The sequence below is a fragment of the Mus caroli genome, chromosome 14 (assembly GCF_900094665.2).
Source record: "Mus caroli chromosome 14, CAROLI_EIJ_v1.1, whole genome shotgun sequence".
Taxonomy (NCBI): domain Eukaryota; kingdom Metazoa; phylum Chordata; class Mammalia; order Rodentia; family Muridae; genus Mus; species Mus caroli.
The window spans coordinates 63,844,419-63,849,424 of NC_034583.1; the positions used below are offsets into that span (position 1 = coordinate 63,844,419).

General features: G+C 38.6%; 1 pseudogene; it reads right to left on the reverse strand.

Moving 5' to 3' along the window:
* Positions 1–1,630: 1,630 nt before the first annotated feature.
* On the reverse strand, positions 1,631–3,773 carry LOC110308971 (annotated as a pseudogene).
* Positions 3,774–5,006: the final 1,233 nt, after the last annotated feature.

The following is a 5,006-nucleotide window of genomic DNA, read 5'->3' on the forward strand; positions in this document are numbered from 1 at the left end:
GAACATCTCCAAAGAATTTCTGCTATATTCATTTCTAAAAGGGTCAGTAGCTGTGGACAAAATTATAGTTATGAAGTAACAGTGAACCTAATTTTATGGTTGGGGGTCACTACAACATGGGTCGCAGCCTTAGAAAGGTTGAGAAGCGCTGCTTGCTCAGGTGTATGCGTGGTAAAGATCTTTTCCTGTTCTGTAGGCTGCCACATGGCCCAAGGGATGATATCCTTTGCCACACAGCAGCTTTTCAGTTCCATGAGATCCCGTGTAGCAATTGTTCTTAGTGTCTGTGTTATCAGAGTTCTGTTCAGAAAGTCCTTTCCTGTACCAATAAATTCTAGCCTGTTCCGGAGCTCCCTTTCTATCAGAGTCAGGAAATCTGGTCTTAAGTTGGGGTCCTTCATCCATTTCAAGTTGAGTTTTATGCAGGATGATAAGGATGGATCTATTCACACTCCTTTACATACAGCAATCTAACTTGGCCAGCACCATTTATTGAAGAGGCTGTCTTTCTCTGTTGTGTATTTCTGGCTTCTTTGTCAAAACTCAGATTTCCATAAGTATATGCAATTATGTCTGGGTCTTCAATTCAATTCTATTGACGAACATGTCTATTTTAATAGTACTACCCAGCTGTGGCTATCACTGTAGCTCTGGAGTGCATCTTGAGATATCAGGGATGGTGATACTTCTAGCAGTTCTTTTTAGCATTCAAAATTGGTTTAGCTATCCTGTTCTCTCTCTCTCTCTCTCTCTCTCTCTCTCTCTCTCTCTCTCTCTCTCTCTCTGTGTGTGTGTGTGTGAGTGTGTCTGTGTGAATGTGTGTGTGTGTGCTCATATGAAACTGAAAGTTGCTTTTTCAATTTTGGGGAAGAATTATGTCAGAATTTTGATGACGATTGCATTGAACCTGGATTGTTTTGGTAGGATGGCCATTTTACAATATCAGTGCCACCATTCTTTGGGCATGAGAGATATTTCCTTCTTCTAATGTTTTCTTCAACACTTTTGTTCAATGTCTTAAAGTTTTTACTATGTCTTTCACGTAGTTTCCCCAAGATATTTTATGCTTTGAGTCTATTGTGAAAGGTGTTGTTTCCCTGATTTCTTTCTCAACCTGCTTGACATTTGTATATAGGAATGCTACCGGTTTGTGTTGACTTTGTATTTTGCTACTTTGCTGAAAGTGTTTACCCACTGTAGAAGTTTCTTGGTGTAATTTTTAGGGTCTTTTATGTATGAAGTTGTATAATCTGCAAATAAAGACACTTTGTCTTCTCTTCCTGTTTGTATGCCTTTTACTTCAGCTTTCTTATTGCTCTAGCTAAGACTTCAAGTACTATGTTTAATAGGTATGGAGAGAGTAGACATCTTTGTGTTTTTTTCTGATTTTAGTGAAATTGCTTTGATTTTTCTCTCTGTTTAGGTCAATGCTGGCTGTGGGCTTGCTGTAAATCACCTTTATTATGTTGTGGTACATCTCTCATGTCCCTAGTCTCTTTAGGACTTTAAAATACACACACACACACACACACACACACACACACACACACACACACACACACACACTTTAATATGTATATTAGAAGAACACAGAGATTGTAAGTATACATAAGTTGTTTTGTGGTTTTCTTCATTTTGATCATATTACTTTCTTGTTTTCAAAAGGAAAGATTTTGACATTAAAAGTAACTAAATAGTTGAGAAGGGAATTTACATATTTTAGTTCTAAATAGAATTCTCTTGTAGTATTCCCCAGCGGTCTGTCTTTCTTGAGAACATTTATGGTTATTGAGAAGGGTCAATACTTCTATAATAGTAATTTGCCTTTGGGAACACCCATAATATTCATATCAAAGTGATGTCATATCTCCAATCTGAATTCTTTTGGTTCTTGTTATGGTTCAATACCTTTTACTTACAAGGAAGATGCCAGACCTTTAGGATTGACATATATACATTGTTTAGTAATGACAACAACTTTTTATCTTTTCTAGCAACTTCTTTGATTTCTGGATGGTGTTTCAGCTGCTTGCTTAGGAGGCAGTAGGGAGAAGGGTGCTTGAGAGCTGTGTAGATGGCTTCATCTTGCTGATTTCCTACTCTCCTCTGTTCTCCTCAGTTCCTGATGGTGTGGGTCACTGGAGTCCCCATCCCTACAACATGATGCCTTCAGTTCCTCTTCAGGACTTTTATCATGAAGGGCTATTGGACTAGGGACATTTTAATGGACTACATTTTGAGTCTGATAGCTTTGGATGTTAAGTAGATTTTGATCTTCAGGCCTGCCAGTTTCAGAGAACCTGAGGGAAGAGGAGATGCCCTAAAGAATGACCATTCGGAGAAGTAAACTGTGGGAAGCTTTGGTTGGAGTCTGATAATGTCACAAGGATACCCTGTGATTGGCACCGTTTATCTAAACTCTGCTTAGAACATAAAATAAGCTGTTTTACTTCTAGTCAATATAAATAAATATTCTTTGATGAGGCTCATCGAGTCAAATCCCTTGAAAACACACCATATTAAGATTTTATATAACCTACCATTTTCTACTAGCTACCGCTTCTTCTATGGTACATGAGTTTATATCAAAGGCTCCTAAGTATATAAGTATAAATAGTTATGAGCATCTGTATGTTTATAGTTATAACACATCTATTTTTCCATGTTGAACATTGGGTTTCAATCTACACAGATAGAATTTATAGCAATGGTCTAAGATTCCAAATTGTATAGAGACACCTTAGGGACTAATCTCATTTTTATTATTTATTACAGTTTAGATGTGCTCAACATATTAAAGAAGTGAGTTCTGCAGCACGTTGCTTCAAGGCTCTCAGAAGCATGTATTATTCATGCTGGTGGTGGGTGGCTATGTGTTGCCTCATCTCTATGTATAAGCCACACTGTTAATGCTAATGGGATACAGGGTCAAGTACACACATTCAATGTTGGATTTGGATCTTGGGGCCTTTACAGAAATTGAAATATGAAATTTGGTATTTTATATTCTGCAAAGAAAAAATAATACTGTTTCTAATAAAAATACAACTGGAATAAAATTTGAAATCTCAGCTTCCTGCTATAAAGTTCCCTCCCTCCACTAAAACATGGTTTCTTATCAAAAGAAATAAACTTTGAGAAGTCCAATCTAGTTCTGCAGATACCCCGTGGTTTCTTTTTATGTGATATATATGTTGAATAAGGTTTTTTTTTAATTGTTGTTGAAGAGGGTCAGACCCAAAAATAACAAAAAGAAAATGGAAGTGAATCTATTACTTACAGTATTGGTTTTAGTGCCTTCAAAAAATGAGCTGGAAGAAGGGAAGGGAGGCAGACTCAGGGCCTCTATATCACATAAAGAGCAAGCAGTGAGGTAGTTGGGTGCATTTGCTGTGTCATAGTCATCCTCAGCTTCCCCTTAAACTTCACTGAACTGTGCATCACAGGAATGATCCGGGGATTCTACAGACGTCACAGGAAAAACAACCTGAGGATTTGCTCATAGGGTTGAGCACACCGAACTCGAAAACCTCAAGTCAAGAAGCTACCTCATATTTCATTTCTTAGCGGCTGAGTTAAGTCTTAAATTGCCTGGTTCTGTGGACAGTGCCAGCACCCCGCTGTTGCCTCCCCCAGTTTGCCCTCTTACTCATGGGGTCTAGGACTCCAGGTTTGGGACTGGACCCCAAATAAATGTTTGAGAGATGACTAATGTACCACAGAGATTGACTTCCCAGTGACAGATGGCTTTGCATACTCTTCCTCTCCTCCATGGCTAATTGGTTATAAGTAGGATCAACTTATTTTAGCACATTTCAGCTACACACACACACACACACCCATGAACAATGACTTCTCAGCTTAAAATTGAAAATGTTTCTGTATCTTAAATTTTAGAGGAAAAATTGGAATCAATTCTCAATTACCCCGAGAACAACCAAGCTTTGGGGAGCCTTGCCAGCCCTCAAGCCTCCTTCTTTGTCACTCACGTTTAAAGAGTCCCCACTGCTCTACAGCAATAAAACATACAGGTACTACAGCTTGACTTTACACCAAGTCATACGCAAAACTACAAGCTGTAAATTGTACCATAAAGCAGAGATGAAAAGAATGTATCTTCAATAGGCATTCTAAGACATCTCGTCTGCAATGGGACTACTCTAGGTAGGAATCCTTTAGCCCTTTGCCAGCTCTATTCTTGGAAGATGAAATTAATGAATTTAGAAGGAAGCCATTAAGCTGGGTTTGGCACACCTGCAAGCCCAGCTGATGCAGAAGGATCGTGATTTTGAATAGGGAGACCCTGTACCAAACAAGCAAACAAACAAACAAGCAAAGTCCTCTAAGCAACAACAAAGAAGACAGCTTTCTGAGTCTTTGAATAAACTATCTTATCTGAACTTATTTTCTTTGAATTTCATGAAGATGCCATTTCATGGAAATGTTGTCTGTGTAACATATCACACTATAGCATCTAAAATAACATTTAGTGCATACTAATGTGCCCTAGTTACTTTTTCTTTTGTAAGGATAAATACTTTAATAAAAAGCAACTTCAGGAAGTATTTATTTTGGCACATAGTTGCATCACGGTGGGAAAGTTAAAGCAATAGGAACCAGAAGTTGTTGGCAACATCACATCTATAGGCAGAGAGATAAATGCCTGTGCCCAGCTCCCTTCTTCCTTTGAATACAGTCTAGAATCTCAGCCCAGGGAATGCTGCCACCCACAGTGGACAAGTCTTCTCATCTTTCTTTAACCCAGTCCACCACAGGCATGCCCATAGGTCTGTCTCGTAGGTGATTCTAGACCTTATCAAGGTGACAATTAGTATTAGCCATCACACAAGTTTTCAGAATGTTAATTTTCAACCCATTCTTGAGACGTCAGAATTACTAAGACTAAGACTTAGTTTCCCATGTTGAAGATCTTCCCACTTGGGCTTCAAGCCTCTCCACTGTGAGGTGTGAGAACTGGAGTGATTGAGAAGCTGTTAAACTGCTGA